This window comes from Nannobrachium achirus (assembly GCF_963921795.1).
Source record: "Nannobrachium achirus genome assembly, chromosome: 13".
NCBI classification, from domain to species: domain Eukaryota; kingdom Metazoa; phylum Chordata; class Actinopteri; order Myctophiformes; family Myctophidae; genus Nannobrachium; species Nannobrachium achirus.
In genome coordinates, this window is record NC_137833.1 from 13,207,834 (window position 1) to 13,232,244 (window position 24,411).

Below are 24,411 nucleotides of genomic sequence, written 5' to 3' on the forward strand. Positions count from 1 at the left end.
AGCATGGAACCCAGTGACTCATCCACAACAAACAGCTATAAGCCACAGACTAATCTTGATGAATTGGAAATCATCTGACTCTCCCTCTCATGCTCATTGGATGAGAGATGCATCCTGTAGGTTGAAGATTGACTAGTAAGTCAATTCTGAAGAGCAGAAAACGAAACTGGAATCCAGATAATCGTATTTCTTTCTCCACTTCCTGGAGCAGCACATTCATGAGATGCACATATGCACATATGCACATATGCACATATGCACAATATGCCTTCGCCCATTAAGACTGGGGAAAGCACCTAGTCTGTCCTTTTAGATTTGAGATAAAGCATTATTTTGTACTTTGGCTACCGGTATTTCAAAATGGCAGATATACAAGTTCAAAGCAAGGGAAAAAATTACTTCAGAGGGTTGACATTTCTCAAATATAATTTTTATAAATCCTTGATTTGAGTGTTCTCGTGTAATATTGTAATATTTTGAAATATGGACTTTTGATATTCATAAGCTGTATGCCATATAAATTCAAAATTAGAAATAAATAAATAAATAAATAAAAACGTTTGGAATAATTCACCGAATGTGCAATGTATCCAGAATATATGAAAGTTTCAAGAATATTTACTTTTACAAAATATTATAATTTTCTGATATTGATCTGTACATATCACAGATATAACGTGTATTTTTGTTTGGATCAGAAGAACCTGTTGTCAGGGGAGCGGTGAGAAACTGTATTGCCAAGTTTGTGGAATATGCATTTCATTGTCAATAGCAGCTGCAGCGGCCATGGTGCAATGCTTTCAGTTACAGTAGGTTGTTGCAATGGAAATGTACAGTCATTCATTTCTTTAATCTGTTTCGTTTTTCCCCGCTGGCTGCATACAGTAGAGATTTTCCAAAATGTTCCAATATTTCCAAAGCAAAACAAATAATAACACCAAGCTCACAACACATTAGTGAGCTTGTAGATCTGCTATTTTCACTATTTGTCGCATGACAAAGCATATAGTCACGGTCGTGCAGAAACCTTGTATCTCCAAGTTTCAAATGTGTATGTTTTTTTGTAAACCCCTGCTTCATCACACAAGACTGTCGCACAAGACTAGTGAAAATAGCAGATCTACAAGCACACAACGCCTCGCGATGCGAGGCGTTGTGTGCTTGTAGATCGGCTATTTTCACTATTTTCTTTTTGACATACAAGGTTTCCACCCGACAACGACGATATACAGGTATATGGCTTCAGTGGTTAACGCAACAACAAAGGCCACTCTCTCTACAGAGAGTCAAGAGTACACGCCAAGTTGACACAACAGACCCATGCTGGTCCGTTACACATGTAGGCAATGTTACAAAATACCTGTTCTACTGGCTTAATGATTACCTGTGGCCACATGTCTTTACCGGCAGTCCTTGCCATCAAAATGTACCAAAAGTACAAGTACTCAGCTTGCCTTGTCCAGCTGCTATTTTGTAATAGCCGAGTTATAGAATATGGGTTTTGTATTCATAATAAAAGATCGTCAAAGTAACTGAGGTTTGTGGGGTGGAGTGGACTATGTACAATATTTACAATATTTGAGGTATCGGAGAAGGTATGGTAAAAGGTAAACACTCGAGTAAAGTACTGTACCTCTAAAGCCCCTTTTCGACTGCAGCTTTAGCACCACACTACAGCTACACCACACCACACCACATACAAATATCTACATTTTCCATTACACAAAAGTACCCATATCGGTAAGAAACAAATTGACCCTTTTAAATGTGATTATAATACAATATACATTTGTATTACAACTATCCTAATTATAATACACTATAATGGATTATAACTGTGATTATGATACACTATACATTATTATAATGCATTACTATGATAATTATAATACAATATAATAGATTATAATAGTGATTATAACACAATAGAATCTATTATGTATTACAACTATATCCTGGTGGTCTAAATGAAAAGTCAGTGAGTGATCAGTCATTATGAAGTGTTTGGCCCTGCTTGGCCTAGCTCAGACCTAAACTATATTGGATACTTTTTAGTACCACGTTTAGTACCACTTTCACACCACTCCACCCAGGTCCTTGTAGTGGAAAACCTGGCAAGTGGGCGGTGTGGTGTGGTGTGGTGTGATGTGATGTGGTGTGGTGCTGGGCCATGTCAGTGGAAAGGGGGCTAAAGTTACGAACAGTACTTGAGTAAATGTACTTAGATACTTCCCACAAACTGCTTAATAATTACCTGTGGCCTAGCTGGCCAACATGTCTTCAGTGGTGTAAAGTAACTCAATACTGTACAATTCTGAGGTATTTTTTTTACTTTACTGGAAGTACTTTTACTTCTACTCCACTAAATCTCAGAGGAAAATATTGTGCTCGTATCCCACTACAATTACTTTTTCTAATATTTTTTTATTGTATTTTATTTCCCATTTTCCCAAATAATTATTACAAATAAATGAAAAAAGTTATCAAAAAAGCACAGCCTGCTCATGTATTAGGAGGGTAGTTTGAGTCACCAGAAAAAGATAATGGGTGTTTTTGATGAATTTATCATGGTTCAAATGGAGTTTGAAGTTACAATGGGTGTGTATGGGGAGGCGTCCTGCAGGAGGAGGGCCTGATAACATTTACATCAAATACCTCAATACTGAATCAAGCCAATTAAAAACTGTCCAGGGTGTTCATAAAAGCCTGATTAGACAACTAGAAGCAGTGCTCTTCCGAGCACAGGTCTCCACCAGGCCAGGCGTCCTGGTGGTGCTATAATAGGCCAATGTAAAAAGGGTGGCATGTGTTCTTCACCAATCTTAGACCTTTCATGGCGCCACCATGAGGCTGATTTGAACATTTTGTAGTGTAATTTCTTTCTTGGCCTTTTGTGAATGTGCGTGCACAATTTCATTACAATTGCACGCTGTGTTCATGATTTGAGGCATTTTGTTTGAAACGGATCAATCCTGCAAAGTTTGGAGGCCAATCTTAGCCAATCAGGATGGAATATTTAATATGGGACAGATCCGTCTTGATCATATGACTGTAGATATACTGTGTACTGATTTGTGTTAATTGTGGGTAAAATCTGAAGGAGTAATATCCAAAAATGTGTCTTACATAAGTCGGCCTCCTGGTGGCGCTATAAAAGGCTGATGTGAAAAATGCAAGGAAAGGGTTTTTCCTTGGCCTCTAGGGAGTGCGCTTACAAAGTTTGAAACTGATCGGTGGAGTTATAGGTAAAACCACGAATTGGCCTGTTATAGCGCCACCATGAGGCTGATTTCGGACGGACGGACGGACGCACGAACGGACGGAGACGAAAACATACTCTCCCCCATGCCTTCGGCTGGTGGAGACAATAAAATGACCAAAAGTTTTTTTGAAAGTGAAATATCCCTTTAATCCCTCAGTCCTCTAGTGGTTGAGTCATTTCCTCTTCATCTTTAACCTGCTCTAGCAACATGTTACTGGGAGAGGAGAGGAGAGGAGCAATAAATAGTAGTGAACAAACTCCAGTGGAACAGAAACCAGTTCTCCACGTCTCCCATTCTCTTCCCAGGCCAGCCCCACACACACACGCACACACGCACACGCACACACACACAATCTGGATGTAACACCGCCCATTCCAACAAGCCCCCTCCACACCCTCCTTTTATCTCTGTGCTCATTGCTGCTTACCTTCTCAAGCTCCAGACCAGTACACGACACGTGTTGTTTTCATAGCCGATAAATCAAAAAAAGCTAATCTCGGTTATTTGTTCATTTTACTCCCCTCCTCCCCTTGCAATTCTCAGCTTGTTCAAATAAACAGTTACTGACACATTCTCTCAGGGTTTAAAGAATGGCCCCATTGTTGCTTGTGAACGTTTGAATAGCGTTTGATTTGTTTGAAAGCTGGCGTGCGACATGCTGTAATTCCAAGTTTTGCTTGGTTGATGATTGATCTCTCGTTCTGTCTCTATCCTCTCTCTTCCCCTCCACAACACGGAGGCAGATGGTCCAGCAACTGTTGTTTTCATTAAAATAACCTTTCATCAATCGTAATTAGGGTTGGTGTCCAGAACCAGAGGACCCGGATCAAACCAAGCAACCAGGAATGGGTTCAATCATGTTTGGAACCGTTTCTGGAACAGTTTTTTCTTTTTTTTTAATCACACTGTCAGAGCTGGTGTGTGGACTTCACAGCTGCTGCTATACAATTACAATACCAGAGGTGGTTCTCCACCTCTTTAATTTCAAGTTACAGACCTTGCAAGGGTCCATTTGGAACGCCCTGTACAGCAGGGGTCTTCAATGTTTTCAGGCCAAGGACCCCTTAGTTGAGAGAGATGAAGCAGGGACCCCCACAACCTTTTCAGATATTCCATATACTGTAGTTTCATCGTTTGACAGTGTATTTTGGATTCATGTCAATTTGTATTTTCAGATATTTAACCGCTTGAGCCGTCATTACCTAATAAACTGGACCTTTCACTCTGTACTTAGTCTGCTCTTTTTCCCCTCTACACCAAACCTCTTTGCCGAAATTAGCCGATCTACAAGCTCACAACGCCTCGAAGCGCGAGGCGTTGTGAGGCTGTAGATCTGCTATTTTTGTCTACAGTTCTCAGAATATGGACACTAGGCTTCAAGTTGTTAAAATAAAAAGGATTGGAAGATTTGGAGGTCCTCCTGTAGTAACTCTGAGGACCCCCTAGGGGTCCCGGACCCCCTGTTGAAGAAGGAGGAATCGGAATCGTTAAGATCCTAAAGGATCCCAACCCTCAATGGTAAACCAGGAAAAAGTTAGAAATAATTGCGACATTGATTCACACAGTCATATCGCCCTGCCCTGTTACTTCAGGGAATTCGTTTTTTCCCCTGAAACAATAGGCCAAAATGTTGCATAAACTGAAGCCACACGTCGGCAACCAACCTTGCATAACCGACAAAACAATGACGGAGATATAAAAAAAGAATAATGAAACTAGTAAAGCACACTTTCTCAAAAGAAACTCTTTCAAGGGCATCCTTTGTTTGCCTTTCCTCTGGCCCCCTTTGGGTGGAGACCTTTTCCCTTTTGACAAAGCTTTATTTGAAACAGTAGTCTCCCGTTACAGAACTTTATCTTTTGAGAGCGGCTATATGGGTGAACATATCACTCTCACCTGTATCGCTTACACCTGCTTTCAGAATGCCATACACGTAGACAACGCAGGGCAAATATTTACCCAGCTCCACGTAAGCCACGGTGTCAGCTAAGGTACCAGGGTGAAAAATTAACAGTACGTTGACTAAATGAGAACGGAAAACCCCACTCTGGTTACTTTACAGCACTGGTTCTTAACCAATTTAGGCCTAGAATTAATATTTTATACTTTAGCTATTGAATAATAGCAGATATACAAGCTCACAAGGGGCACTCTGTGTCGCGCTGGGAGCTTGCGGATAGTTGGTCTGTGTCTCAGAGGAGGACTAGATAGATAGATAGATACCTTTATTATCCCAAGGGGGAAATTCAGTTGTCCAGTTGTAGCATAGCAGTATACAGTATTTACAAAGTTACAGAGAAGACAAAAGATAGATAAGAGTAAAAGAAAAAAAAAAAAGAGCAGTACAGTACCAATAAAGAAAAGGTGCATCAATAGAGGGGGCGAATAATATATAAGTATATATACATAAAGTGACTTACAAAAAGAGACCGTAACAGTAAATGCTAGTTAGTGCAACAAGTATCTCACTGACATTGTTAAACAAAGCAGAATACTCAGAAACTACCAACACAACCTAATAGTGCAAAGTGAAAAATCAGTGCGAAAAAACTAACAAAAAAAGCAGCTCAGAGAAGAAGAAAAACTAGGGAGCGTGTCACCGCAAGACGCACATGAGCACTCTCCCTGGAAGGTCCTTAGGGGTCAAAGTCAATACAGCAATAGTTCCGTCAGTCTAGGTTAGGAAGGAAGTCCTTTAAAAACCCACCAACCAGTGATATCATTGTTAGGTGGGGCGGGGGATGTCTTCCACTATAGCATGCTCACTTTTCAGGAATAGAAAGCCTGTAGTTTCTATTAGCTTGGATTCCCCATCGATGATGTCACTGGAACTGTAGGTGGGTTAATGTGCCCTCCTCTGAGAGAGAGAGAGAGAGAGAGAGAGACACACACACACACACACACACACACACACACACACACCGTAGTAGACCTAAATGGTATCATCTTATAATGAGCAAGGACCAATTATATGAAGATATATGAAGTTGAAAATGGGTGAAGTGCTTTAAAGAAAAGTTTTTTCTTATTTCTATTATTAATAGTTATTTTACTATGTTTACTATTCTGTATCTGGCCTGTGATTCATTACTGCTGCCACTGACAACTGAATTCCCCCTGAAGGAATCAATAATGATCCATGACCATCCATCTACAGAATACAATAAAAAAACAAGTTCTGAATGTCAGCAACGTTCCTTTTTCTTTTCTTTTCTTTTCTTTTACCAAATATGTTGACACATGCACACACACACCAATTATACTTACCCATTATGCAACTACACTTGATGCTGATGACAGCTGTTTAAGTAGCTTAACAACAAGTTAAGGCACCCCGACGCAGCAGCCCAGAACAACAGCACAACAATCTACAAAGAAGCCCTGGCCTGTAGTCACACATCGCACCCACCCACCTCTTTGCAACATGGTCTACTAATGCACTGTTCTGCAGACTGGGTCATGTTTTCATCTTTATGTATATATGTTTTTTGCCCTCCTTTTTTATTATTTCAATATATTAAAGAAAATCTAAGAAATTCAATACATTATTATTATTATTATTTTAGTTCACAACACAGATGCGTTGAGAGCTCTACCGACTGTCCGTCCGTCCGTCCGTCCGTCCATCCGTCCGTCTATCCGTCACGTAACATGATGTCACACTTTTGCCCTACTCATATCTCCACCACCGTTGCCCCTATGCCAAACCTTTCACACACACTCCTTGGTTGCCAAACCACAACCTCCACTCATTTCTCACATGGCCCTCTTCTAGGGCCACCATGAGGCTGATTCTTGCAAAACACATTTTTGGACACTGCTCCTACAGATTTTGCCCTAAAATCAAGCAAAGTGGTACACAGTATCTCTACAGTCATGTCATCAACATGGATCTGTCCCATTTTCCATATTCCCTCCTGATTGCCTACCATTGCCTTCTAAAGTTTGTGTATGCGACCTGACGGTCGGGTATCTCCCGAATTAGGAAGTCTTACTGGTAGGTCTGCTATTTCACTAGTTTCTGTCCCGGAGAGCCATAAAACTTCTCTTTTGGGTGTTGAGCTAAAACAGCGTACTAATGCAGTGTGGTACAATTGACTTTACTCAAGTATTTCCAACTTTTCATCTGCCAACTAGGGGTGTGAAAGAATATTCGTTATTCGAAGATTCGTTCGAATGTTAACAATAAAAGAATATTCGAAGGTAAAAAATTGAGCTTCGAATTAATTTATATTTAATTAAAACAAATCTACCGCACATCGGGCGATATTCTGGGCGCATGGAACGTTAAAAGGTGGCTGGTCTCGCAAGGCAGAAGTCTCCATTCGCTGCTGCAAAAGTGGGCTGATCTACAAGTCCACAATGCGTCGCTGATCCAATACGTTGTGGGCTTGTAGATTAAGGGTGTCTATTTAGCGAGACCGTCATACAGCGAAGCATAAACCTCCAGCTGCTTAACTTTCCCTTCGCACTGTCACTGGCCGTCGTCCGCCTCGCAGGACATGTCTGAGTGGAGAGATGCACTCCTCGCAGTGCACTGCACAGTAGTGCTTTTAAACGTGCTTACGTTGATTCAGAATGATTAACGAGTCAAGCTGAAACGGGCGACTAATTTGGTAGTGACGGGAACGAGCCTTCTCCACCGAAAACACAATATAAAAAATCGAACCTCTGTTCGAAGTGGAGCTGTGTGTGTGTGTGTGTGTGTGTGTGTGTGTATTGCAGTTGATGCTCAGGGCAGGCTAGACTCAACAGCACCTCTCTGGTCACCCAGGGTTACTACATACAGGCTACATAAAGACCCACAGACCTAGCCTGACACTTCAGTCCGCACATCACCCCCCCTCTGTTGGTGGGTGGTTTGTAGTGTGGACTGAAGCTGCACATATTTTAATCTATTTCAAACGCGCCTGAAGAGCGGGCGCATTGAATGGGCCAATCAAGGTTGTATGCTTGGGGCACGTGAACTCTATGCTCCGGTCCCAGCCCCCTCCAAACAGAGCTCTTGAGCTCACGTGAGACTCGCTCGTGGACTCTGATTGGTGTCCTCTGCCCACGTGAGAGTCTAGTGGACTCTGATTGGTCCGTGAAAACTGTCATGGCGGAGTCAGACTCGACTCGTATTATTAATAAACTATGAAATAGTGCCGTTTCCTCACGTTTTAATACCATTTTGCACTAACGTAAACATGCAGACATATAATATGTTATGAGAAATAACGTATTTTTGCAATGTCACGCCACGTCGCGTGTGTGTGTGTGTATGTGTGTGTGTGTGTGTGTGTCGTCAATAGGCTTTAGCCCGCCCACGCCGAAATAGAATCTGCCCTGGTAATCTCAGACTCCCAGAACAACAGCACAACAATCTACAAAGAAGCCCTGGCCTGTAGTCACACATCGCACCCACCCACCTCTTTGCAACATGGTCTACTAATGCACTGTTCTGCAGACTGGGTCATGTTTTCATCTTTATGTATATATGTTTTTTGCCCTCCTTTTTTATTATTTCAATATATTAAAGAAAATCTAAGAAATTCAATACATTATTATTATTATTATTTTAGTTCACAACACAGATGCGTTGAGAGCTCTACCGACTGTCCGTCCGTCCGTCCGTCCGTCCATCCGTCCGTCTATCCGTCACGTAACATGATGTCACACTTTTGCCCTACTCATATCTCCACCACCGTTGCCCCTATGCCAAACCTTTCACACACACTCCTTGGTTGCCAAACCACAACCTCCACTCATTTCTCACATGGCCCTCTTCTAGGGCCACCATGAGGCTGATTCTTGCAAAACACATTTTTGGACACTGCTCCTACAGATTTTGCCCTAAAATCAAGCAAAGTGGTACACAGTATCTCTACAGTCATGTCATCAACATGGATCTGTCCCATTTTCCATATTCCCTCCTGATTGCCTACCATTGCCTTCTAAAGTTTGTGTATGCGACCTGACGGTCGGGTATCTCCCGAATTAGGAAGTCTTACTGGTAGGTCTGCTATTTCACTAGTTTCTGTCCCGGAGAGCCATAAAACTTCTCTTTTGGGTGTTGAGCTAAAACAGCGTACTAATGCAGTGTGGTACAATTGACTTTACTCAAGTATTTCCAACTTTTCATCTGCCAACTAGGGGTGTGAAAGAATATTCGTTATTCGAAGATTCGTTCGAATGTTAACAATAAAAGAATATTCGAAGGTAAAAAATTGAGCTTCGAATTAATTTATATTTAATTAAAACAAATCTACCGCACATCGGGCGATATTCTGGGCGCATGGAACGTTAAAAGGTGGCTGGTCTCGCAAGGCAGAAGTCTCCATTCGCTGCTGCAAAAGTGGGCTGATCTACAAGTCCACAATGCGTCGCTGATCCAATACGTTGTGGGCTTGTAGATTAAGGGTGTCTATTTAGCGAGACCGTCATACAGCGAAGCATAAACCTCCAGCTGCTTAACTTTCCCTTCGCACTGTCACTGGCCGTCGTCCGCCTCGCAGGACATGTCTGAGTGGAGAGATGCACTCCTCGCAGTGCACTGCACAGTAGTGCTTTTAAACGTGCTTACGTTGATTCAGAATGATTAACGAGTCAAGCTGAAACGGGCGACTAATTTGGTAGTGACGGGAACGAGCCTTCTCCACCGAAAACACAATATAAAAAATCGAACCTCTGTTCGAAGTGGAGCTGTGTGTGTGTGTGTGTGTGTGTGTGTGTGTATTGCAGTTGATGCTCAGGGCAGGCTAGACTCAACAGCACCTCTCTGGTCACCCAGGGTTACTACATACAGGCTACATAAAGACCCACAGACCTAGCCTGACACTTCAGTCCGCACATCACCCCCCCTCTGTTGGTGGGTGGTTTGTAGTGTGGACTGAAGCTGCACATATTTTAATCTATTTCAAACGCGCCTGAAGAGCGGGCGCATTGAATGGGCCAATCAAGGTTGTATGCTTGGGGCACGTGAACTCTATGCTCCGGTCCCAGCCCCCTCCAAACAGAGCTCTTGAGCTCACGTGAGACTCGCTCGTGGACTCTGATTGGTGTCCTCTGCCCACGTGAGAGTCTAGTGGACTCTGATTGGTCCGTGAAAACTGTCATGGCGGAGTCAGACTCGACTCGTATTATTAATAAACTATGAAATAGTGCCGTTTCCTCACGTTTTAATACCATTTTGCACTAACGTAAACATGCAGACATATAATATGTTATGAGAAATAACGTATTTTTGCAATGTCACGCCACGTCGCGTGTGTGTGTGTGTATGTGTGTGTGTGTGTGTGTGTCGTCAATAGGCTTTAGCCCGCCCACGCCGAAATAGAATCTGCCCTGGTAATCTCAGACTCTCCCGGAGTGAAACGTAGTGAACGTAGTGTGAGATGTCTGGCGCTCGCAGTCAGGCAACCACAGACCCACCCACCCACATACCCACATACCCACATACCCACCCACATACCTACACACACGGCCACGTATAGGGAGCTTGTGTTCCACACAGCTCCAAAAAGCATGGATTTCTTCTCTCACCGAGTCATTCTCCCCGCACAGCCACGGTAACGGTAAAACTCCCTCCGTCACTCGCACTGCTCTTGTAGACTACCTAATTTGGTTCAAACCAAAACATAATCCATTGGTGTGATTATAATTGCTCGTTTCACGTTGTGGTTGTGCTCCACTTCCAACTTCCATCACAGCTGCTGTGACGCTTCGCATAGACGATGCGAAGCCAGGCACGTGCACACAGACATCAAACGGGGCTTGAGCCCCTGCCCTTTTAAGAGAGTATTGTCCACCAAAATGCCCTTTTAGAAATGTCAGCCCCTGCCTCTCTTAACATTCTTTGCACGTCCCTGACCAACGCGGACCTGCACGACCGCCAGTAAAGCGATAGAAGCGACTGTCTACTCTACAGTTTACATTTTAGGCATTTAGCAGATGCTTTTAATCCAAAGCGATTTACAATAAGCAGATAATAATAAACAATAATAAACAAGATAATATGTCAGTACACCAACAGCAATATAACAATACAAATAAAATAAATAATTAAAGAAAAAAGTTTCTTAAAAAAAAAAAAAAAAAAAAAAAAGATTAGAATAAACAGCTTCGAAGTGCGAATGCTTCGAAGTATTCGTTATTTTCGAATATTCGAATTTATTCGAATCAAAGGTGGATTTTAGAGGGAATATTCGAATGCTATTTTTGGCAAATTTTGACAGCCCTACTGCCAACTTTATACTTCTCGACTAAATCTAAGAGGCAAACAACATACCTTTTTTACTCCACTACAATTTATCGACAGCTTAAAGTTCAAAGTTAATTTGCAGATCAGATATCATCACAAAACATACGTTAAAGTAAAACAAAATCAGAGTACTTCTTCTGCTAATACGTTCAGAAGCCAGAATAAGACAGGCTGTCTTTTGTTGAAAACAAACCGTTTTGGGGGGAAAGACAGTGGATTCAAAGATGCTTTGGCTTCACATGTAGGAGGAGGCAGAGGAGATGAATAAAAATGCTTGGAATGTGCAGCATGTCACTGATTATATTGCTTGTGTTTTGACAAGAGGACCAGAGAGGTCTGTTTTGGACTTTGTTGACACATCCCTGCTGCTGCTGGTGGAACAAAGTACTCTATTCTACGGTAAAAATACTGTACCTTCTTCCGCAAGCCTGTTTTCAAAAAAGAGGCTCCCTCTGTTCAACATTGTTATTAGTTTTTCACATCAGTGTTCTGATTGGCGTAGCACATTAGTTCTATGCCAATCAGACAATTGGAACACCTGTGTTGGTCCTCAACATGGACAGTGTAGGACTACAAATGAAACCCATGAATAGCTAGCTGCAGCTATAAGCAACATCATAAAGACTTTTTAATATCAACAACCCTGTGCTCAGCTATTTAAAATGCCTTGTCTTCTTTCTCTCAAGTTCAGTCTTCTATGTTTCTATGGCTTATTGCATATCATTTTTTCTTATTGCTTACTGCATTCCTTGGTTCCTGTATTTGCGGCTTACAGCTATATTTTGATTTGAATCATAAAAAAGTAACGGTTTTGGCTATATGAGGCTTCCACCTGACAGAGATGGTATTGTGAAAATGTGTTCAAGATAGGGCTCATGATGGCTCTTGAGCAAGTTTGTGCAACAACAAGGACTTTTGTTCTGTACAAGTTGTTTTTACAGTACATACTGTACGTTGTTCTGTATAGGTCTATTTTTTTTACAGTACCTATATTGTTCTGTATAAGTTGTTTTTGGCCTGGTTTGTTTGGCCTTCACAACACCACAGGCTCATCTGGGATAGAAGGTACCAAAGGTTCAAAATATAGCCTACTGTTTGCTGGCAGAGTATAAGCTTACGATTCAATCTGATTTCAGGAATTAGGTCCACGTATACTTTACAATGTGCCATGCGCTCGGAGAGTTGCAAACTGCCAGGTTTCCGTGAACAGCTTCGGTTTCCAGCTTCTTTATCTTAAAAATGTCGCTACAGGATATGAAAATGTTTGTGGATGGCTTGTTAAACTTCCTCCTATCTACGTCATCCATGCTTTCGTTTGATAAAGCCACGTTAAAACTTCCGTAGACACTTGCATCGTTACGGGTTATAAGTCCAAGTTTGCCCATAATCTTTTATCCGTAGCTTGCATACTATAAAATTGGCAGAAACTGCATTCGTGCTGTGTGACTAAAGTAAATAAGCAACTGAAGTCATTTATAAAACTGCCAGAAAACGATGTTGACAGAATGACGTGGCCTTTCAGAGCTATTCTGGTTCAAATAACCAGTTTATTTTTTTTAAAGCTTTTTTTTCTCTCCCAGGTTTACTTCTTCAGCATGAGTCAACTAATGATGATAACAGCTTGTGACACCATTAACCCCAACCAACCAGTATTATAGTTTCTCAATAAAAGATTAAACTGTCTCCCCTCCATTCATATATTGACACATAGTTCTCCTCCACCAGACTGCCCCACCCACACAGTAACACACACGGGTACGCATTGTTTGATGTCAGATATGAAAAGGCCGTTAAGAGAGTGATGATAAAGCATGAATGAATCTGTATAGAAATCCTAACATAGCCTAGATATTATCCACATAATGGCATTTTAAAAGTTCACAACCTGTACTCCGACATGTGCAGGGAGAGGAAAAGGTATTCCTGGTCACTGAGTTCAGTAGACCCATATTTAGTTTCAAATAACCGACCTTATCTTGCTTGTGTAGGTCAGGGGTTTTCAAAGTGGGTGACGGGGCACCCTGGGGTGCCGCGACAGCAGTCCAGGGGTGCCGCGAGATCATTTGATATATTTGGAATTTATTTGGACACTTGAAGAAATATTTAGTATCATTTTAAACTTGAAGTACAAAGTTATTTTCAGTCAGTTCTAACCAAAATGGCTATTATCTCAACGTTTTCCTCGCAACATAATCACTAAAATATCGTCACTGTCAGGCAGAAACCTCTGTCGCACAAAACTAGTGAAAACAGCCGATCTACAAGCACACAACGCCTCGCGATGCGAGGCGTTGTGTGCTTGGGAGGTGCTGGGAGTGAAAATTATAATGTAGGGGTGCCTCGGATTAAAAAAATATTTATAGGGTGCCCAGAGACAAAAAGGTTTGGGAACCCCTGGTGTAGGTTAATCAAATAATCGAGAAGCACTTTTGTTTACTTTTAGTTTAACATTTCTTATTCATCAAAGAAATTACATGAAAGATTCTCATTTCTAAATGGTAAATGGTGCATTTATATAGCACTTTATTCCAAAGCGCTTTACATACATTGTGCATTACATTCATCTACATCAAAGATGGCGGAGGAAACCATGCAAGGCGCCAACATGCACAAGTTACAACGGGACAAATCGGCTTGCTCAAAGACACTTCCGACACACTAACTTTTGGGGAGCCCAGGATCGAACTGGGAACCTTATGGTTCTCCATCCAGCAGCTCTACCGACCACTTCCCCTGAGCTACTCCTACGCTTACATAATCATTCATTAATCTCCCTTGAGGAAGCAGAGGTTTATAATAATGGTGATATTGAGTGGATGTCATATCGCCCTGCCCTAGGACAGTACTTGAGATAACATTCATTCATGTTTCATTTAGGGATGGGACGATAGGAAAATGTTATATCACGATTAATGTGACAAAAGAAATCGCGATTTACGATATTATCGTGATAAATCAAAATATCCCAAAACATCCACTATCCTGGTGCGGAACATTTGCCAAAAAATTGCAGATCTACAACACGTTGCAAGGCGACGCGTTGTGAACTTGTAGATCGGCTATTTTTCGGCAAAGAGATAAGGTAGAGAGTGCAAAAACGACTGTATCAAGTACATATATTAAAAAGGTACATTTTACCCATGGAGGGTTTAATGGTACCGGATATACAGCTCGGAAAATAAAAGGTGAATTGAGCCCAGTGCATGACGGAGGACGATATCACGATAAATTAAATCTCCACGATACGATTAACGTGAGTGTGTTTTATCTCGATAAACGATAATATCACGTATCGTCCCATCCCTAGTTTCACTTTCACAAAAGGACAGCAGTCACAGCACTGATCATTAATCTAATAGCTCTGATGTCTGACATCACCGATGTTTATTATGACATGCTGTAGTGGTTCTCAAGTGGGGTCTGGGCACCCCCAGGGGTCCTTGACAGGGTTCCAGGGCCCCCCCGCCCCTGTTAACCCATTTAGGACTAGAATTATTGAATGCTTTAACCAGTGAAAAATAGCAGATATACAAGCTCACAGCGTGGCACCGAGTGCCGCGCATGCGAGCTTGTAGATCTGCTATTTTTGAAAAAGTCGTGAAAATGTGTGCAAATCTTTGAATATATGTATTTTCAAAGCGAACGTTTGTAACTCAAATTTTGCTTCTGGGGGGTCCCTGGAACTAGATATTTTGAGATGGGGGTCCGTGGGCCAAATACACATAATTTTGGGGGTCCTTCACATGAAAACCACTGACATAGAAGTCTCTCAAGAACAGACTAACTGAGCTCCAGTTAAGTGAAAAGGACCTTTTATTTGACAATGGCTAGCCAGATTGCTGACATATAGAAACATAGGTTTTTCAAAAAACCTTAGAAGGATTCAAAAGACACTTATAGAATCGGGTCAAGATTCTAATTCTCACAATTTTTCTAAAATAGCAGATCTACAAGCTCGCAGCACGGCACTCGGTGCCGCGCTGTGAGCTTGTATATCTGCTATTTTTCAATAGTTAAAGCATGAAATAATAATACACAATAATGTGTACCCGTTCCTATAGCATCAGTCACTATCAGTTTATCCCAAGACCCGAGGACGATTCTACAAATGCCTTCTAAAAATCTGTAGTTCTCAAACTGTTTCGTGCCATGGACAGTTGGACACCGCCGAATGGTTTCTCAGAAAGAGAAGATTTGTGTTAAGAAACGATACGATTTTTCAACACATTTTCAAAAATAGCAGATGTACAAGCTCACAGCGCGGTATAGTGGTTTTTGAGAACCACTATACAAGTAACACTCCCTAAGGCAGAGTAGCGACCGCAGGGAGAGCCAGCTAATTTGACTATAATTTAGACCTAAAGTTTAAAAAAGATTGCAAAAAAGAAACACGTCAACATATATATATACATACACATATGAGACATGGTGGGGGCGGACATTAATTGACGATAAATATTGCGTGCAGGCGAGCATAATTGCATGTAAACTTACAAGCAAAGGCTCTTCAAAGCACACGTGAGGAGGAAAAGGGCAGGGGAGATCTGTACACTTTGAGACACTCAACCAAACTGATCAGAGTTTCAGGTGTGCTGGACATCAAGAGTAACAGCATTACAGGCAAGAGTTACAGCGTGACACAATTCACTCTTTGTCAAATCCCGCCCCATTTTGCTCTTGTTACTAAGTGGGAAGAAAGGGCCAGGGCAGATTGTTTTTATAATGGAAGTGGATGGGGGGGGAATATTTTTCATAGCCTCATTATTGCTATTTAAAGTACCAAAAGAAAAACTACTACATGATATTAATAAAAAGGGAACAAAAAACTACAGTAGTTACATTGCAAAACAGGGGTTTTCCCCTGAAAATGTATGTTTTAATTAGTTTAATCCTCTGAAACAGGCAGAGGACAGAGAGAAAGAGAGAAAGCGCTGTGCATCTTGGGTAGGAAGTTGTGGAATTATAGGCTGGGCTGTCAACATAACATATAAATTAATTGGAATTCTGCACATTTAAAATATATTACCCAATCGAATCTCTTAGTTACATCAGACTGTTGAAGCATTATAATTATCGAAATCGCTTTGACCGCACAGCACCGTACTGCGCCCCGGCCGTGCTCCGCATCACCGCACCACGGTGAAAGAACGAAAGGACTTCGTCCCACTGCATAACTCCACCCCGGTAGCAAAAGTGAATGATTTTTTCTGGTTGGCCAGTCAGGGAGTCTCAGGGACCAATCAGAAGGCTGACAAACGGTGAATTTCTGCAGGTTTTCACACTTAACTGCTCCCTGCGGTCGCAACTTAAGCCGGCCATACATTACACGATAATCGGGCCCGACTGAATCGGGTAGAATTAAACACTACAGGATCATTTTTTCAGATTATTTGACCAGATAATCTAAACGGGCTCACACTAGCCGTTTTGAACAGTCGGGCGCTCCGCATGCTACAGGATTCTATCCCAATTGAGTCAGACTCGAACACAGCAATAATAAATAATATAATTGATACAAAATGCCACGGGGGCTGTTCTGAGCGCTGTGCTTTGCAACACGCACGCACACGCACATACAAACACATTACGTTATCCACTCACTCAACACACAACACCGCCTCACGCAACGAAAAAAAAAGCTTCAATATGGAATTGTGTCCTATTTTGATGATAATATGAGTTCACTTTGACACGTTTCATGTCCATCCAACTCTGACATCCCCTCTCTCTCCTGCGTTATAGTCAAGCGCTGCCAGATTTATGATTAGTCGTATGACGGTGTAGCGCACACAGAACATATAGATCTCCAAGACCAACCTGTGTAACCTCCATGCCACGTTGTAGGCTTGTAGATCAGGGGAGAGCCACCGTAGATCAGGATGGGCGTTTACTTATGTGATGTGATGTGCTGCTCGCAGCCTGTGACTGACTGCAGACAGTGGCTGGTAGCGTTATTTCTTCTGTTTTCTTTTCTGGATCGCGTTACCGTTGAGTTTTAATTTAAATCCCAATCATTCATGATACAACCTAATGGACGGACGGACGCTATGAAAAGTGTGTCTCTGTGTGTGCGTGTGTGTGTGTGTGTGTGAGAGTGAGTGAGAGGCAGAGGGAGAGGTGGAGAGAAAAAAAAAGAGATAGATCTGTCACTCAGATATGTATGCTCAGAGACTTGCGTCTATCAGCGGCTGCTGTACCTATTTTCTCTCAGTCCCCTGCTGCTGTTCCAGTCTTCCAGACCAGTACTGATCCAGGAAAATATCAAACCTTTTTGAAAAGAGTCGGGCTGGCCCCGACCGTCCTCCGAGCCACTCGGCTGGGCTCCGAGTGGTTCTGTGAGACCTCACGCTAGACGACATTCATGCCCGATAGTCGGGCCCGTTTCAGTCGGAGGCAGCCCGATTGTCGGGGGGGTAATTAAATAGCCCGATTATCGGGTAGTGTAGGGCCAGCTTAAGTGTGAGTGTGTGTGTGTGTATTTTTATTTATCCCGTTCTATACTTCGGTTATTCACAAACAGACGATCCAACAAGCTCAAAACCCTTTGTGTTGCGTGGGCTAATTGCATAATCAACTTGACACGACAAAGGTTTGAGACCCAGTGGTGGTGCAGAGCATAATATGCAGCATGTTGCATAACAGCCTCCGTCCTGATTACAGATATCAGAAGTACTGCACTGACCTGAGGTGAAGGAACATCACAACACGTAATCTTGGCTGACGACCAAGACAAAAGTTCAACTTGATAGATAGAATATCACAGGACGAGACACGTGGGACTAAACAGGCGTCACAAGGGGGGGAAAAGTGGGACTGATTTACTATGGCCCAATGGTGGAGGGGCCTTAATTATTTTATACTTTAGCTATTGAAAAATAGCAGATATACAAGCTCACAGCGCGGCACCAAGTGCCGCGCTGCGAGCTTGTAGATCTGCTATTTTTGAAAAGTTGTGAAAATATGTGCAAATCTTTGAATATATGTATTTTTTAAGCAAAACATTTGTAACTCAAATTTTGCTTCTGGGGGGTCCCTGGAACTAAATATTTTGAGATGGGGGTCCGTGGCCAAAATACATATAATTTTGGGGATTCACATGAAAAAGTTTGAGCACCACTGACATAGAAACCTCGGTTTTTCAAAAAACCTTAGAAGGATTTGAAATATTCAAAGACTTGCACACATTTGCATTCGGTGCCGCGCTGCGAGCTTGTATATCTGCTATTTTTCAAAAGTTAAAGCACAAAATGTGAGTGAATCCTTGTACCCCGGGCCCTGAGTTTGGTGCGACACCCCTGTGTGGGACTAAACAGGCTACTACTGTTATCAACCAACTGCACTGTGCTGTTCAAGTGGCTTGTGTGGCTCTTCTCCACCACCAGAAGAACCCACGTGAACCGTGCTGTGCCGTCCGGCGTTATGTGCACGGAGGGTAAACCTCATACTGTATGCCCAAAACTGTTACTTTTTCCGGATTCTAAGCCAAGAGCAGCAAAAGTAGCAGATCTACAAAGCTCGAAACGCGTTGCGCCGTGTTTCAAGCTACTACCTACTTTTAATGTTTTCGCGTGACGCTATCGTAGGGGTGGGCGATATGGAAAAATGCAATATCACGATATTTTCCCAAGCTGTATCACGATACACAATTTTATCACGATTCTCTTTCACATTTGTTTTTATGGTTATTTTTCAAGTTACTTGACAAAAACTATACTCTCTGGGTTCCTTTTGGGAGGTCTAAATTGAACTTTACTAGTATGTTGTGTGCCCGGGTAGCTCAGTCGGTAGAGCTCTCGCCTTTGTACCGCAAGGTCATGGGTTCGATTCCGGGCACCGCCAACTCAGCGTATGAGTAGCACGGCTTGGCAAGTCGTGCGGCAAGTACTGGGAGCTGATGGTAGGTGTGGCGCTCCACCTCAGCAGTCCATCTCCCAGGGGTCTAGCGCATTGTAACAGGGACAGACTCCCGTGTGTTACCGGCTGATACCGACAATAAGCCACTCCCGACCTACTTTTTACAAGTATGTAACTCTGACTATACAAATTAAACCATTTAAAAAAAAATTTTTCATTTGCATACTGTCAGAGTTAAGTGGAGACCTTGACATTTTAATGTTTGAGAACTACTGATTTAGACCAAAATGCAGGTTTAAATTGAATTCTGCAATGAATCTCTGTATTAACGATTCAACAGGATTTTTTATAAGGCTCCCTCAATTGTATCACGATATATATATACGATACTTTTGAAAAGGCATATCGTGGAGACATGCCCTACAGCAAGGATTTTATTCTAATACGCCACAGCTCGGTTTAAGGTTCTCAGAACCTAATTTGGGTTCTGTTAGCTTAGGAGTTAGTAATAACCTTGAGTTCTCCATGTCGCCCCCGTTTTTATTTTTTTTTATTTTTTTATTAACAGCAAAAATAGCCGATCAACAACCTCACAGCACTAAGCTGATGAGACAGGATATTTTCGCTTTTTCATGACGTACCTCTCTCATCAGGTATGATACTTCTGATTATAGATGTGAACATGAAAAAAACATCACAGAACTCGAGGTTGTCTAACGTTTCAGGTTAAGGAAAGTCATGCAGGAGTCTGTGACAAACCGCAAACTTTGTAAAACGTTTTAAGATAGTGAAATTAGACGTTCATCTACTCTTTGTGAGCTTGTAGATCGGACATTTTCACTATTTTAGAATGAAAAATGCCTACAAAGATTAGGTATAAGGGATAAGACAAAAGGAGCCCTAAAATCTGCCCACAATTGTGGGTCTGATTTTATACTCATGTCGCTGCAACGTGTTGTGAGCTAGCCATTTTCAGTGCGAGACACTTACTAGCACGATCCGCTACTAAGCATAAATCAGGCTTTACTGTTGCATTACACGGTCCCTAGATCACCAACGTTTATTACACAGCTTTGTAGTATACTTGATTGTGAACGGTCAATAAAACATGCCATGCTGCGGTCTGTTATTACTCGATAACAGACCGCTGATTTCTATAAGCGACTGCTGCTCTGCCTCTGTTTACACACCGTGATAGGAGGCTCCTCAGCTTCACCTTGTCAGGGGGGTTGGGGGTTTTCCTCCCCAATGACCGCCTCACTATACATCATGGCTTACACAAACATGCCAGGTGATTACCAGGCATTCAGAGCCAGCTATGTTTTCAAGATATCAAATGGAGTTGTTTGTCAATTGTCACTTGCTCACACAAGTAGACCGTGGCCGGGCGATATGGAAAAATACAATATCACAATATTTTTCCAAGCCGTTATCACGATACACAATCCTATCACGATTCTTTTTCATGTTGGTTTTTATGGTTATTCTTCAAGTTACTTAACATTACAACCACCTACAAGGTAACACAAACTAAAGGAAAAAGGAGTAACAGACCATTTAGACCAGTGGTCCTCGAAGTGGGTTCCAGGGACTCTCTGGGTTCCTTTTGGGAGGTCTAAATTTGACCCTTACAGGTCCATTTGGTTTCATTTGTATACTGTCAGAGTTAAGGGGAGACCTTGACATTTTAAAGTTTGAGAACCACTGATTTAGACCAATATGCAGGTTTAAATGGATTCTGCAATGGATCTATGTATTAATAATTCAACAGGATTTCTTTTATAAGGCTCCCTTGATTGTATCATGATATATATACAATACCTCTGAAAAAGCATATAATGGAGACATTGTATCGTCTCAACGCTATTTATCACCATATCGCCCACCCCTACACACAAGTGCAACCAGCGAAAAGTTGGTGAAGCCCCCCCAACCCTCCGTCTTAACTGTACCAAGACAAATATAAACTAACCCGAGCAGACCCTTTTTTTTGTGTACAGTACACTAGTTACACCCCAAGAATACACAGGTTAAAAAAAATTGTAGCTATAGCAGCATTGGAGCGTGTACAGAATATGAATGAAGGGGGGATAATTTAGTAACAGGGATATTTACACAGAATATAATGTAAATATACACTGCAAAATAGCAATATGTGCCAAATACAATATGTACACTACAGGCCAGGCAGGGATGTGTCCCCAAAAAGAAAGAGACTAAGTGTAGGTGTATTATTGGTTTTGCCCATTAAAACCGAGAAAGCGTCCGTGTCATTTTAGGTTTTGTTGGCTATTCAAAATAGCAGATATACACACACATATACAGTATATATATTAGGGTTGGGGACGGTAACCGCCGTACCGCCGTACCGCGCTATACCGAGGCCTACCGCGGTGTCAGGGTCCTTACCGCGGTAAAAAAAAATAATAATAGTCTATTTTTTATTGAAAACAAGCGAGTTTTAAAACGGGGGAGAAGCGAGGACCGCATGCGCTCCATGCCGCGCTGCTCTGGGCCGCGTACCACAGGTTTGGAAGCCACATACGTCACTCACAGTCTACACACAGCAGCAGCCTCGTAGTAGGGAGCACGGAGAAGCGTAAACTTTCTCAGACTGTAATCCATACAACACAAGTATGTTAATACATACCTTGTGTTGTGGCAGTAGTACCTTGTGGCATTTTCTTTTTTATTCATACGGATTACAGGCGGAGCGCGGAGTGCGTGGACTAAAACCGAAAATGAAACTATCTTTTACTTTTCCCACCGCGTCGTGCCGACTCGCCCGTTGTGCCCCGTCGCCGATTTTATAACCTTTTCTGTCAAGTCTTGTCACTAAAACCTGTATATATCAGCACATATATCAGCACAATCGCTGCGATTTCAGACGTGAGTTAATCACTGTACACGATCTGACTACCCGTCTCCGTCTCTCTTCTGGTTTGTTCTCACACACAGCAGTCTGTGTCTTCTTAAAAGCCCAAGTAGCTACCGTTACTATGGTAAACCGACAGTGCAGATCTAAAAGCTCAGAACGCGTCGCGGATGCGACGTGTTGTGAGCTTGTAGATCTGCTCCTTTCAAAGCCAGACCCGCTGTGCTGTACGGGGAAGTATAACTCGGGCAGTCAGGCTGTGGAGAGGCGACTTTTGGGAAGACGATTGCAATATTTTGGCTTATCGCCGAAAATTAATAGATACGGGGGTGCGGTAATTACCGCAATACCGGCGGTAAATGGGAAGACGGTAACCGCGATAACAAAATGTCGATACCGAGCCACCCCTAATATATATATATATATATATATATATATATGTTTCCTGTATTAACTGTTGTTTTTTTAAACTGTTGTTCGGCGACCTTGAGTGACCTGAAAGGCGCCTTATAAATAAAATGTATTATTATTATTATTATTATTACCCATATATAGAGGGATAAAAAGGAAGGCACAAATCATAAGGTCTCTCTCTGCCACAGGCACGTGCACACACAGACATCAAAGGGGGCTTGAGCCCCTGCCCTTTTATCCGTCTGTAAAAAAGTGCCCTCTCCAGTCCATACCATGAATGCAGTTTTTACTATGGTGAAAGAAATGCAAATGCCCTCTTTCCATGCCATACCTGAAGGCAGCATTCAAGAGAATTGCCTTGTCCAAACCCTCCTGAACTTGAATGCATACAGCATCTTATGTTGAAAGAATTGCCCTCTCTGTGTAGCAATCAAGCATCGAAAATAGCCGACCTCCAAGCTCTTGGAGGTCTGCTATTAGACGATATTTTCACCAAAAGGCCCTTTTAGAAATTTCAGCCCCTGCCTCTCTAACATTCTCTGCACGTCCCTGCTCGGCCTTAGTATTTTGGAACAATTCTAGGCTCTAGAGAGCGGACGCTGAATAGAATAAGCACAACAACACCTGTGCTTGGCTGGCAGGTGCGGCGCGCTAATGAGAAACACACCTGTGGCCTAGCGAGCCAGTGATTATCATGTTAGTCCTGTGCAGACCACCCTCCAAGGACCAGGCCCTCATGCCTGCCAGCACTGTTCTTTTTTTTTTTTTATGATTGGTACTTTATTAAGTTTTCCCTTTTTTTTTTAACAAGACAATAATGACAATACAACATACAAACATACACATACAAAAAATAAAAATACAAAAATACAATATAAACAGTTTTCAAGCGCGCACAGGAACAACGGACATCCACAGTCAAACCCCCTATAAAAATGTTATTGTTCACGTTCACCAGTGAGTACAGGCTCGCTCACGAGCCGGGAACGCCGCCCAGTCCCAAGTCCTGCAGCAGGTAGTGACCCCACTTCAAATCGTATTTGTCCGTATTGTTAAGCAACCTGTAAGACAACCTCTCATAGGCCGCGACTTGACCTAAGGCTGCACTCCATTGTGATAGAGCAGGAACTGTTGGATTTTTCCACTCTTTGACCAGGAGCCTCCTGCCTAGCATGATAGCAGTCTGAATCCATTCGGCCAAACAGGGGGCAAAGGCGGACAGTATATTGGGATCTCCTAAAATGAACAAGCTAGGATTGAAAGGGATGATCAGGCCTGTTATCCGCTGCAGTCTCTCGTGAATGCCCCCCCAATAGTCTTGGACTTTAGAGCAGCTCCAAAGCATGTGTACCAGCGTACCGTCTCCGTCTTTGCATCTCCAACATTCAGAGTTTTCAGTGAGGCCCACCCTAAATAGTCTTGAGGGAGTCCAGTAAATCCTATTAATTATTTTAAATTGAATCAATCTAGTACGTAGTTCTCTCGACATTTTCCTGATATTCCCCAGAATTCTGACCCATTCCCTGTCCGAGATTGTCACCCCCAGATCCCTTTCCCAAGGGATCTTGATTGCGTGCATAGTAGTATCGGATGCTTCACGAAGCATGACATAATATGCCGACGCTTCATGGCCAATCCCGAAAGTTTTTAATAGAATTTCTACTGTATCGGATTTGGGGGGGGGGGATGTAAAGGAGCCGAATGTTTTTCCCAATAAATGTCTTAATTGGAAAAATCTCCATTGATGATTCTGTGGTATACCG

The 24,411-nt window shown here is 42.3% G+C and overlaps 1 protein-coding gene across 2 annotated transcripts in view; it reads right to left on the reverse strand.

Moving 5' to 3' along the window:
* sgms1a (sphingomyelin synthase 1a) overlaps positions 1–24,411 on the reverse strand; it is a 72,708-nt gene that overhangs the window by 28,186 nt on the left and 20,111 nt on the right. The window contains exon 2 of one of the 2 annotated variants that reach the window (XM_080741066.1): positions 6,030–6,120. The exons of the other annotated variant lie outside the window; for it this stretch is intronic. The gene's annotated coding sequence lies outside the window, so the exon portion shown is untranslated. The remainder of the gene's footprint in view (positions 1–6,029; positions 6,121–24,411) is intronic. 2 annotated transcript variants of the gene reach the window in all.